The 14,014-nt window shown below is 40.7% G+C and overlaps 1 pseudogene; it reads right to left on the bottom strand.

Annotated features, from left to right (window-relative positions):
* LOC130679506 (uncharacterized) overlaps positions 1-14,014 on the bottom strand; it is a 39,480-nt pseudogene that overhangs the window by 23,913 nt on the left and 1,553 nt on the right.

Raw genomic sequence — 14,014 nt, 5'->3', positions numbered from 1 at the left:
TTGCGTGAAATATCTTTCTCCATCCCTTGACTTTTAATCTGTGCATGTGTTTGGGTTTGAGGTGAGTTTCTTGTAAGCAGCATATAGATGGGTCTTGCTTTTTTATCCATTCTATTACTCTGTGTCTTTTGATTGGTGCATTCAGTCCATTTACATTTAGGGTGATTATTGAAAGATATGTACTTATTGCTATTGCAGGCTTTAGATTCATGGTTACCAAAGGTTCAAGGTTAACTTGTTTACTACCTTACTGTCTGACTTAACTCGCTTATTGAGCTGTTATAAACACAGTCTGATGATTATTTCTCTCCCTTCTTATTCCTCCTCCTCCCTTCTTCATATGTTGGGTGTTTTGTTGTGTGCTCTTTTTAGGAGTGCTCCCATCTAGAGCAGTCCCTGTAGGATGCCCTGTAGAGGTGGTTTGTGGGAGGCAAATTCCCTCAACTTTTGCTTGTCTGGGAATTGTTTAATCCCTCCTTCATATTTAAATGATAATCGTGCTGGATACAGTATCCTTGGTTCAAGGCCCTTCTGTTTCATTGCATTAAATATATCATGCTATTCTCTTCTGGCCTGTAAGGTTTCTGTTGAGAAGTCTGATGATAGCCTGATGGGTTTTCCTTTGTAGGTGACCTTTTTTCTCTCTCTGGCTGCCTTTAATACTCTGTCCCTGTCCTTGATCTTTGCCATTTTAATTATTATGTGTCCTGGTGTTGTCCTCTTTGCGTCCCATCTCTCAGGAGTTCTGTGTGCCTCCATAGCCTGAGCAACTATTTCCTCTCCCAGTTTGGGGAAGTTCTCAGCAATTATTTCTTCAAAGACACTTTCTATCCCTTTTTCTCTATCTTCTTCCTCTGGTACCCCTATAATGCGGATATTGTTCCTTTTGGATTGGTCACACAGTTCTCTTAATATTGTTTCATTCCTGGAGATCCTTTGATCTCTCTCTGCATCAGCTTCTATGCGTTCCTGTTCTCTGATTTCTATTCCATCAATGGCCTCTTGCATCTTATCCATTCTGCTTATAAATCCTTCCAGAGTTTGTTTCACTTCTGTCATCTCCCTCCGGACATCTGTAATCTCCCTCCGGACTTCATCCCTTAGCTCTTGCATATTTCTCTGCAGCTCTGTCAGCATGTTTATGATTTTTATTTTGAATTCTTTTTCAGGGAGACTGGGTAGGTCTGCCTCTGCAGATCCTTTTTCATGTGTTGTTTGAACTATCTTGGACTGGACTAAATTTTTTGCCTTTTCATGGTGATAGCTGTGGCTGTAGGCAGGTTGTGGGTGTGTCTGCTGGGAGAAGAAAGTCCTTTCCTGCTTGCTGGATGCCTTGCCCTTCTCCGCTGCCTGGACGGTTACCTGCTCTCCTGGAGCAGCCACCAGGTTAGTCCCCTAAGCTGCTGTGGGTGGGGTCTCCGTCAGAGCAGCACGCAGGGAGTGGCAGGCACGCCAGGTGTGCTCCTCCATGCTAGGAACGCCCCTGCCGGGCAGCTGTGTAGCAGCAGCAGCCTTTGGGTCTGGCCCAGGCAGCTGTGTGTTCGGCTGGGAGCTTGTCTGCTCCCTCTGGCTCCACTGCAGGTGTGCGCAGGGCTCTCCTTCGTGGGCCTCAACCGGGCTCCTCTGGCTCCACTGCCACCGGTTCGTGAGCCGTGCCCAGGCTGTTCGGTTGCACCGCTGCGGGCTCGCACAAGCCTCTCCTGGTCCCCTCCTGCGCCATTGGCACACGGCTCTGCTCCTGGTCCCTTCTGGTGCTGCCGTCCCCGGCACACGATGCTACTCTCCTGCTACTGGGCTGGTGTGTCAGGGTCTGCTCCAGTTGGAGGAATGACTGGCAGGCTGCTTAGTGCCATGAGGGTCTCCAGGGCTGCACTGCCTCCCCAGGGTTTAGGGCACCTAAGTTTCCCTGGGATTCCCAGCTGCTGGCTAAGTGTGCTGGGACACCTTCGTCCAGCTATGGGGTCCTTGTCTCTTTAAGACTTGCAGAAAGCACTCGCTTTTCTTTTGTCTCAGGGGCGCCGGTTGCGGGGACCTGCCCACAGGTTTTGCTTTTCTGTTTCTCTAATATCCAGCACACCGTGCACCTTGTGTCTGACTTCCAGGTGCGGATTTCTAGAGCTGGTTGTTTAGCAGTCCTGGGCTTTCACTCCCTCCCCGTTCTGACTCCTTTCTTTCCACCAGGTTTTGGGGCAGAGGAGCGTTCGGGTCCCGCCTGGCCGCGGCTTGTATCTTACCCCCTTTATGTGATGTTGAGTTCTCACAGATGTAGATGTATCCTGGCTGTTGTACTGCATCCACTGGTGTCTCTTTTAGGAATAGTTGTATTTATTGTATTTTCATAAATATATATGTTTGGGGGAGGATATTTCCTCTGAACTACTCATGCCGCCATCTTCCCGTGATCCTCCTCATTGTTACTTTTGAAAAATATTAAAAAATGTTTTCCCACCATACAAATATATTCCTACCATTTCTCACACAAAAGATACATTATCCTGTACCTTGATTTATTTCACTTAACAATATAGCCTTGAGAGAGTATTCCATACCATAAGTAGCTTTATACCTGTAATTTCATATTTTTCCAGGTATATCTTTGGGATACATTACTAGAAGTGAGATTGTTGAGTCAAAGAGTAAATGCTTCATTTTTCTAGACATTACCAAATTCCCTGTTATAGTAGTTATATATCTTGCCTTTCTACAAGTAGTGAGAAGAATCCAAAGTCATGAAGACTTTCCCCTCTATTTTCTTCTATTAGTTTTATAGTTTTAATTTTTCTGTATGGGTCTGTTATCCATTTTGAGTTAATTTTTAAAAGTGATATTAGGTAAGAGTCCAACTTCATTCTTTTGGACATGGATATCCAAGTTTTCTAGCACCATTTGTTGAAAAGACTGTACATTTACCATGAGTGGTATTGGCATCCTTGTTGAAAAATCATCTGAACATATATATAAGGGCTTATTTCTGGGCTCTCTATTCTGTTCCATTGATCTATATCACTGTTTTTATGCCAGTACCACACTGTTTTAATTTCTATAGCTTTGTAAAGAATTTTAAAGTCAGGACGTGTGAGACTGATGACTTGTTTTTTTTTTCAGGATGGTTTTGGCTATTTGGGGTCCCTTGAGATTCCCTTAAATTCATCTTATAATTTTAGGATGAATTTTTCTATTTCTGCAAAAGATTCTATTGGTATTCTGATATGGATTTTATTGAATCTGTAGACCACTTTGGGTAGTACTGACATCTTAACATTAAGTGTTTCAGTTCATCAATACTGGATGTCTTTCCATTTGTTTAGGTCTTCTTTCATTTCTTCATGTGATGTTTTATAGTTTTCAGTGTATGAGTCTTTCACTTCCTTAGTTAATTCCTAAGGTTTTTGTAATGCTATTGTGAATGGAACTATTTCCTTAATTTCCTTTCTATTGTTCTTTGTTAAATATTTCTATACTATGGGCAGGGAAATGTCTTTTCATATGTTTAAGGGCCATCTGTATTTCTTTGTGGAACTGTCTGTTCATATCTTTTACTCATTTTTCTATTGTGTTGATATTTTTCTTTTCCATTTTTTAAGAGCTCTTTATATATTACTAATATTTACCCTCTGGAAAGGAGTTTAGTTACACAGCTATATTCATTTGTCAAAAATCAGTGAATGTAAACTTAAGATTTGTGTATCTCATTGTATTTAAATTTTTATCAGAAGAAACACCTATAAACAAATATTGAAATCTGATTAATGATATTTATGCAGAAGTATTTAAAGAACAGTATACTGGTGTTTGCAGAATGTATCATAAAACAACATGGATTGATGAATGGATAGAGAGAGGAAATATATACATGAAAAAGCAAGTACAGTAAAATGTTAATGATAGAATCTAGGCAGTAGATATATAGACGTTCCCTATAAAATTTCTTCAAACTTGGAATATGTTTGAAAATGTTCATAATGTAATATTTGGGAAAAATATGAGCCCTCTAATGATATAATTATAAATGTTTTCTAAAAGTTGTTATGAGTTTATTGTTAGTAAACATAGGTAGAATAAAGTTATACTTAATGTTGATAACTCTGAAAGACATGTCTATTTTTATTAAATCAACAAATTTAAGCTGGCTTTCATATTTGTCTTTACTAACAATCTTATAGAAGCTGTGGGCTAGATTTTGGGCAAAGATGTTTTATAGCCATTTGTATTTTTCAAAGTCCTCTTTTTTTCTTTTTTCTCCCCTCAGTCTTAGGAATCTAGATGATCTAGATAAGAATTCCCAGAGGGGTTACAAGCCCTTTCAGATAAATAGGGGAGGTTTGGGACTGGTGAAAAGGAATGGGTAGAATCATGTCTAGTTTTGTACATATATATAAGAATAGTTGCTTTCATTCCTCAAAGAATTAGGTTGTAACTTAAATGACATCATAGGCTGATCTACCTATCAAACTACAATATTCTCAATTTGCTTTTTTTAAAAAAATCTGGGTGCATAGGTTTAATTTTAACTTAGAGGAGGGGGCCCTTAAATTCCTATCTAGCTCTGAATATTAGCTTCAATCAGGCCAACTTTTTGACTACAGGGTTACTTTAAAATTATTTTAATATCTTGTCAGTGTTCAGCCAGGGAAAACACTAAATATGTTTGGCAGTATTGAATAATACCCCTTGGGTATAAAAGGTATCTCAAAAGATGGTGCAAAGGATACCACCTTCCCAAGATCTACAGCCACTTTCAAAGACATCCAAAAGAATCAATAACCTGAATGGCCCAGACAGGCAGAAAGCAAAGCCCAGTTGTTAGGATGTAAAACAAGATGAGCAAAAAGGCAATAGTTATCACAGGGAGAGAAAGGATCATTAAGCAATGGGTCTGGATTTGGAAAGGATGGCATTGCATGAAATTTCATTTTCCTCTCTTGACTGAGCACTACACACAGAGATTCAGAAGAACTTCTTCCAGAAAGAATTTTCACCCTTTTCTGGCTTCTGCCAGTTTTTCCAAGCCCCCCTCTGCATGCCCTGGTACCTATGAAATCTTCCCTTTGGCTGCTTAAGGGAAAAATATAGTAGTTTACTAGAAAATTCCATAGTTTCATCAACTCTAGGAGGGGCCCATATGGGGCTGTCTGTAAGGTCATTAACTTGGTGGACTCCTGTTTATGGTCATGTAGTCTGAATTGGAAAAACAGTTCAGACACAGGATTACCAAAATGAGTATTCAGAGGAGGAGAGGGGAGTATTTGGATTAATGTCAGTTTTATATCTTGTTTTAGGTACCTCATATCTTTAATTTCTTATCAACTTTTTGCAATGAAACGTTTAATGAAGTTACTCTGGAATTCTGAAAACTTTAAGTGCACTTTTTAAATGATTTTATCTAACTGGAATGCTCCTCATACTAACCATAGTTATTCTAGATTATAATGCCTCTGGAAGCTGGCAGCAGTTTGGTAGAACCCTAGCTGCAAATGGAGTTTGATCCATATTTCTGTCCAGCTATCTCTGTTGCAAATGGGATATAACTCACATTTCTGTCCAGTCATAGGGCCTCCAACCTGATGGCTATTAAACCAAGTTCTCAGGACACAAAACAAGCTTAGTAACATTTTGTCATTTTTACTAGTCATACCTTCTGGGAACATAGTTTTTAGTGCCAGAAAGTGGCATGCCTGACTCTTTAGAAATTAAAGGATGCCATTGGCTAAAGCCTTTGGGCTTCTCACAGCCAGATCTAATACCTAAAAGGGATGTGCCACAGAGTTGGGAACTGTATGTGTTTCAGTGTACCTTGTTGCATGGACATTTTCTTGAAGTTGGCAGGTAACCTAATGTCAATCTAACCTGTTCTGTGACTAATTTATCCTATCACGGGAGTGTTCTTGAGGTGGCATACACTCTAACAGCCTCTAAATGCTCAAACCATGCCCCCCCCATTTTTGTGGCTTTTGGCTTCTGAGATTCCCTTTAACAATGCTTTCATTTATATAAAACAAGACAAACAAACATGTACACCTCAACACACCAGCAGAGACCATAAGATGTCTCTGTGGACTGGCCGATAGAAGGTCCTGTGCACGCTGCCAGCAATTTCCAGTTTGGACTAAATCAGCAGACTCCAGTATATGAGACTGTACACTAGATTTGGGGAAGGGATTAAACCAGCAAACCTCAGTGAACAGAGACTGGACTGACCTGGGAAAGGGATTCCACTGTGGAACTGTGGATGAACCAAGGACTAAACTCTGGATCTCTGGTAAAGCCTCCTGTCAGTCTAGACTGACCTGTTAACCCTGGACTGTAAAGCTAATCATATCAGGAACTCAATGCAAAAAGAGCAGAGTTCAACTAAGAGCAATTCACCAATGGCCCTCAGAGATGGCAAGAGAACTCAGAAGTGTTCGTGAGCACCACAACTGTGTTCCTCATTGTCCTTGAATTCCATAGATGTGTTTCTCGTTGTGCCTGAGTGCTTTGGACCCCATAGCTGCCATCAAATCTGTTAAAAATCATGTAAATTTGAAGATATAATCAGCTTTATTAAGCAATTCATAAATTGGTCAGCATCCCATCTAGCAAGTAGAGAGATGCTCTGAAGGGAGAGGTTTTTAAAGGTAGGACAAGGAAGTCATAAATAGAAATGGATTATTTTGGAATCCTTGTCTTTCTCGCCATCTCTGAGGGCCATTGGTGAGTTGTTCTCAGTTGTACTCTGCTCTTTTTGCATTGAGTTCCCGCTCTACTTGGCTTTACAGTCCAGGGTTAACAGCTCAGTCTAGACTGACAGGAGACTTGGGGACAAAAGGGTCCTATTAGGTGGATACCTTTGTGGGATGGAAAGGGCACACATGATAGATTATCTTATTGATGCTGACCAGAAAGGTGTTTGACCAGATAAATACATTTCTGGGAGCGGTTGAAACTGCAATTGGGTTAAGTAATCAGCCCCATTTTGGTGGCTTTGCCTAGCAGGAGTGATGCCATGTTGGGCCCATTTTTTTCTTTTTAACAGAACTGAGTTTTGAAGGATCAAAAGGGTCACATGCACATCTTATTGTTCAGTATGGTGGTTACATAGTCACATACAGCTATTTAAATTTAAATAGTAAAGTGAAAAATCCAGTTCCTCAGTTTTGTTGGCTACATTTCAAGTGCTCAATAGCTACAAGTGACTAGTACCAATGTTATTAGAAAACAGAGAGCATTTTTATCATCATAGAAAGTTCTATTGGACAGTGCAGTTCTCGACTCTTCTGCTCAAGTGTGGTCCACCAACCAGGTATATCCTATCACCAATCAGTTTGTTATAATGTAGAATCTCGTGCCCCATCCGGGACCTACTGAATCAGAATCTGTTTTTAACAAGACTCTCTATGCCAGCCCCCACGATTCTCTTGTACATTTAGGTTTGAGAAGCACTACTATAGAAAACATAGGCCTTGCATGAGTCAGGTGGAATTCCAGCATATGGTTCTAGGGTGGAGGTAACCAGACAGTGAAATTGCATTCTGAGGGGACAGTGGGTGCAAAGTAAAGCTCATGAAACTATAGCCAAACAGGAACTGGAAAAGCAGAAGCTGGTAGGCTGAGGCAGATTTGTAAAGAGCTTTGTAGTCATTTGGATTATGCTCTGTGGGGAACCATTGACCAATTTAAAACGAGTTCATGACAAGATCTGGGTTTGAGAAAGACAGCCCTCATCTAATATGAAGCACCAGACAGGCAGCTTGGAAGATAGAGGAGCAGATAGAAAGACCAGGTGACAGGTGAGGCTTTCTGGGGAGGAGGGGAAGCATCAGAAGGACAGGGGTCTGAGAGAGAGAGAATTCAGTCTTGGTGGTTGACTGGATGTGTGGAATAAGGGGACGGAAGAACTGAGGGTGCAATGCAGATGACTGATAAATGGGGCTCCTTTTAACAAACTCAGAAATTCAGGCAAATAAACAAATTTTATGAGGCTGACTTGAATACATTATATTTGAGGTATTCTCGGATGTTTGTTCACCAGTTTCCCTACCTGCCAAATGAAAGTAGTGATAATATCCATCCCATGGGACTGTTGTAATATAATCAACTGATAGAGTTTACGTGACTATACTGTGTCAATGTTCAAGTGCCATGTACACGTTATCTAGTATCAGCGCTGCATATGCATCCAAGCAGGATGAAAGGAAGCAGCCGGGAGGCGGAAATACTGCCTGCGTTTGCACAAAAGCAGCAGCATCTGTCTAGTTCAGGAAGACAGGAGATGCTGGAGGAAAATGCTGAAGAGGAATGAAAAATGTGGACAGTCAAGTAAAAAATATAGGATAACAAATCATCAACTAGAAATACACCCCCACTGCTTCTAAACATAATAAATTGTCAAAGCTTTCCATCAAGTGAAAGAAGACAGAGTTACAATGAGATTTGGGAGAAAACACAATAAAAAAATTCAACTAAGCAATTAGCAGCAGCATTTATTGTAGATTAGAAGCCCTCTTCATTTGCAAGAAACCTTTCCAAATCCTTAGAACATACACAGCATATATTATAAACTGTTGTTTCATTTTGACTTTTCATGTGCAAATTTAGAGTTACAATGTAATATGGCCTTAAAGGTGATTGCTAGTTCAAATTTATCATTAAGCATACTGCTGCTCCCTGACTCTGATTATATATTTGGAAAACTGGTAGGAAGTTTAACCATCTGATTGATTGGGTAGTATCTGGGTATGAAATGCAGTTCTTTGACGCATGCTGCTATTTCAGAATTTATAGGTAATGCTGGATTCTGAAATTTGTTTTGCTTTTGTGAAGTAAGCAAACAAACTGACTTTCAGCCTCAGTAAGGCTATTCAATTAAATTCCATACGTATCTACTGAAGATACATCATAGCAAAGCAGAGTGGTTGGACACTGTCTCTTCTCTCAAGTTGCTAATAATCTCATGGCAGAGATACTTACATGCAAGTACTGAGGAAGTGAGTGCTCACTAGGTTAGAAACAGGCTGGAAAGCATAAAGGCATCATAAAGTATGAAGAATTCCTGCCATCTAATCAAAACTCCCAACCTTTCTTCTAGTTTACAGGAAATGCTGGAGCTGGAGAAAGGCAATTTAGGCAAAGGAGAGAGTAAGAATGGTAGTTGCCACTGGAGGCTCTAAATTCAAAGTTTATTATTCAGTTTGAAGTTACCTGAATGAGGCTCTGAGAGCCAATCTAATGTGAAGGTCAGTGTCAGCACACTGTCTCCCTTGGGAGGGCTCACAATAGAAATCTGCCACTTCACTCAGCTGACTGTGGCCTCAAATCTGCAGCAATGGGAGAGTTTCTTTGCTCAACTTTTGAATCTGCGCTGGCCTCTTGGTTTCCTCTGATGCACAGAAAGCGTCCTTGTCTGACTCCCCAGGTTATGCCTTAACCAGTCTGACATCTGCTTCTACTTCCTTGCATGCTGCCCACAGAGCAACAATGTAGCCTGTGAAGCAGGAGAGGCCACATCCTCCTCCTTATGAGAGGATTCTCCTGGAGAATTGGGGCCCTCACGGGACAGTAGTGTCACTAACTACCAGATATGTGAGGACACTTTGCACCTTCAGCTCAGCTGACTCTCCAAACTATAACCTGCAGGCCAAATCTGGCCCTCATCCAGGCCCCTGGGCTAAGAGTAGCTTTTGCTTTTTAAAGGTTTGTAAAAAGTAGAATAAATATATGACAAAGAAAAATATGCAATTGAAACAAAGCCTAAGTATTATCTGGCCTTTTACATAAAATTTTGCTGACCCCTGCTACAACTGAATATAACTTTGTAAGTCCAGACAAAACCACAGAGGACCATTCAACCAACCCCTAGTATTGTTGAAAATTTTAAATGGATATTTCTAATATATGGGATGGTTTGCTTTACAGCAATACATAACTGAATTACAAGGTACTAAATGCTACACAAAGAACAAGAAGACTGCCTCAAAGGAAATAATCATTGAAGGTTTGGACCTTTTCTTCTCACTCATTTCATTTGGGAGGATTTCTTACCCAGTCTGTTGTCCAGGGCTCTGTTTTGCATTCTACAAAGGTTGGGCAGCTATGAGCACACAGATCCACTAGTTATTCATGAGACATTCAAAGCCTTTTAAAAACAAGTATTGGAATACAACTTTTCTAAAGTGAAATACAGAATTTGAAAAATACAAGACCAGTGTCCTAAAGCATCTTTCCAAATACAGAGAGGTCTATTTTTCCCATATTAATCTATTTGCAATGGAGCCTGCCTATTTTTTTTTTTATCAGTGGACTTCCTTTACTTAGTGAGGTGAAGGTGTCACCTCAAGGTGACAGCCAAGGTGGGGTGAAGAAAGGCTGTGATAAAGACATCAGCAGATAACAATCATTTTACCATTTGCAAAAGGGTGCAACTACCTGCCAGGGCTGGAATCAGGAAAAGAATCAGAACCATCATTTAGGTTTGAAGAGTTGTACAGGGCCAACTGAATCCAGTGCCTGGGCTTACACTGCTACTACCCAATGTAGTTTTGTTGTAGGTACATTTTAACTCCTATATTTACCTGTTATTTTCAGAGAAACTTCAAATTATCATAAATGGTTTTTAAATGCATATTTTACTCCCCTATTCTTTTCTCTTCTGCAGAAAAAAGGAAGATAAGGAAGAGGTAGTTGAACCAACGAATCTGTAAACAAAGAGAAATGGTGGGACTAATTTATAGTTGATGCAAATATGTGGGTCACAATTAGGGATGGGTAGTTATGGGTAGGCCTGAAGTTAAATAAATGATCCAGATCCACCTAATTTTGAGCAAAGAACCAGTATGATTCATACTACACATCTGAGTTTTCATTTGGCCCATATCAGTGTGGCAGCACCTTTCCAAATATGTCTCCTCTCCCCACCAGTGTGCCTCATATCCTGGGGATCTTGTCCTTGCCTGAGACCCTCCCCTTGAATTCTGAATAGTCCTTTGCTTGCTTTTGATCAGTAGAATGTGGCAAAAATGATGCCACGTCACTTTCAAGGCTAGCTTCTGCCTTGCAGTTTCTGTCTAGGACTAAGAATGTTGACTGATATGAAATTCAGATCAACTGGCAGGGACAAGAGTAGATGCTAATTCGCTGATACAAATGAAAACCATGATACAACCCACTAACTTTGATTTACTAAAGACTGTCCTCCTTTGAGAAGTGGTTGTTCCTCTTTTGAGAAGTAGGGATACAGGCTTTCTAGAACTCTCTATTTGTCTGGAATAGATGATGCCCTTTGAGAATTCTCTTGTGGAAGTTGAGGTGGTCATTGTTATATAGAGCAAATGACATAGCTCTTGCATGGCAGAGCTTATTAGCTTAAATAGATGAGCTCACACCCACAGATACTTATGATAGAGCCAGAGACCAGACCACAGGCACAGATGACACACAGTATTACATAGTCTTAATTTGTTTCTGTTATTAGAATGGAGTTGGGAGTTTAAATAAGGTATGCCTAGCTAACTTTAGGAAACTCTACCAGGATTTTATCAAATCTGCTAAAAACGTGCATCATAAGACCTTGTTGAAAGTATCAGTTTTTACCAGAGTTATCCACAAGAACTAAGTGGTCCAAATCCAAATTTAATTCTTTGAATGAAGCTAGTATTTAAATTCAATGAAGCATCTACCACTAGGCAATCTGAAGTTGTAAGTACCAGAATGATCCTGATGATACGCTACCCACCTATGTGGAAGGATCTGGAACCTGTGTTCTCCTTGCAAGGATCTAAGACTTTCTCCTCCAAAGAGGTAGAAAGTCTACCCACAGATTATCTACAAGCCACAGAAGAGAAAATGGACTTTATAATAGAGGATACTGAAGGACTCTTCAGATTTCAGTGACCATTGACACTGGTGTTACAGTAGGTACATAGGCAGATATGAGCAGGGAGGGGGTTAGGGACTTTGGCCAGTGTTTACATTCAGTTAGATGCTTGTTTACATCCTAAACATTCCACGTAAACTGTTCTTTCAGTATGTGGGGAGTGAGGTTATAGATAACAGACCTGCCAAAACTGGTTCCAACATGGAGAAGTTGACCCTGACTTCACCTCAAAATACCATTATATACTCATTATCACACTAAAAATCACACCCCTTGGTGCCATGACAGTTCCAAGGCAGACCATTTAAAGACTAAAAAGGCTACCCTATTTCTTGGAAATCCTCTCCCTATTCTGAGAAAAACCCACCTATCCCAGTGAATATTCCAACCTCTGATTAAACTCCAGCTATAAGACCACCCAGCCAGAGCCCCACCAGGCTGCTCATCTCTGCAGTAGGCCTGCACTTTCTTCTTAAGGGTGTACTTTTTCTTTATGAAACTACTGTGTCTATACCTGCTTGATCTGCTTGTGAGTTCCTTCTCCACCAGAGTGAAGAACCCTCTCCTGACTAAGGTCTCACCTAGAACACAGGGAGATCTCCTCAGATTGGATTTTCCAACAACCTAATATTATGTATTTAAGAATTAATATTATCTGTTAATATTTAATGTTATGTTCTCCCTGATGGGACATAATATGAAGATCACCTCTATAGGAAAAATGGAGTTCCTATGGCCAGGATCCTCACCTGACCCTAATCTACTTGCCCACTGTGCATGCGCAGTGAGGTAATTGGCCTACTGCATAGGCAGGTGCTTACACAAGTGTTGTCAGTGAGCCATAACTGTTAGAGCTCCGCCCAGTTCTCTCCCTAGCGGAGACAGAGGCAGATTGCAGACTTGGATGCAGATGTGATTATAGTGCTCCACGTGAGAATAAAGCTCGGTATAAACCCTTTTTTTACTCACAGTGTTCCATTATCATGACTCAGTCTCACTGAATCCAGAATAAACTTACCCAGACTCAAATCTCCCACTGCTGCAACAAACTCATAAAGTAGGAAGGATCCTTGCCATCTGATCAACTTTCCTTCTAGCTTACAGGAAATGTGAGAGCTAGAGAAAAGTTAAATGACATCAGGAGGAAAAAAAGACAAATCAAGAAAGAGAACCCTCTGTCAGATAACTAGCCTAGAGTCTTCAAAAAGTCAATGCCATGAAACAAAATCGGTGGAGGATTGCTCTGCATTAAAATAGACAAACATAACCACTGTGGGTAAAATTGTAATATTTCCAGAATATCTCACCTGGCTTTAGTGCATCTGCATGTCAACAGGCATTCCTCAGGGGTGGAGAACATAGTCCATCTCCATATCAATGGGTAATTACCTGGGCAAGGGAGGGCTGATCTGAACGGGAGAGGTTAGTGGGGAGTGCTGGCTTGCTTCTGCTGGTGCAGGAAAGAGAAACGGCCCTGGACCGCAGTCTGTAAGCAACAAGAGGGTTTTAAACTTTATTTCTCCTTTTGACTGATTTCGGTTTTAGAGGTATTCTGTCCTGGGATTTCCTCTCCCCAGAGTTACAGCACAAATGCAAAACATGAATCTTCACTGGACTATTTACCTACAAAACCAATAGATAAGTTTTTTTTCTGTCAACTGGAGAAATTTGCATATGGGCTTGATATTAGGTGATATCAAATTACTACACTTCTTAGATGTGAATTTCTTATGCATTTGCATAAAAGAATATCTTTATTCTTAGGAAATGAAGGCTCAAGTAGGAGACAGAGAGAAAGAAGTTATGGCAAATGTTAGCAGTTACCTCAGCAGAATGTATATGGGCACTCAGTGAACTACTCTTGGAGCCTTCCATGTGATAATAGTGGAGCCAAGTTGTTCAGTCCCACAGCCAAGTGGCCAGAATGGGGAACTGTTTTATTACAGGGGTGCTGAAAGAAGAGGAAGTATTACCTCTGGATTAGTTCAACCACCTCCACCCTAAGACCAGTATGATCAGAATCCATACAAAAACACTCAGATCTGCACCCCAAAACCTTTCCACTCCTTCTGCGGTGCACAGGGTGAGACTGACCTCTGAACTCTCTAGACCAAAGGGGAGTTTTTAAATTTCCCCAGAGCATGAGACTTTCTCGGACTCCCG

This window comes from Manis pentadactyla, chromosome 1 (genome assembly GCF_030020395.1).
Source record: "Manis pentadactyla isolate mManPen7 chromosome 1, mManPen7.hap1, whole genome shotgun sequence".
Taxonomy (NCBI): Eukaryota; Metazoa; Chordata; class Mammalia; order Pholidota; family Manidae; genus Manis; species Manis pentadactyla.
This window is presented reverse-complemented; position numbering and strand designations above follow the sequence as displayed.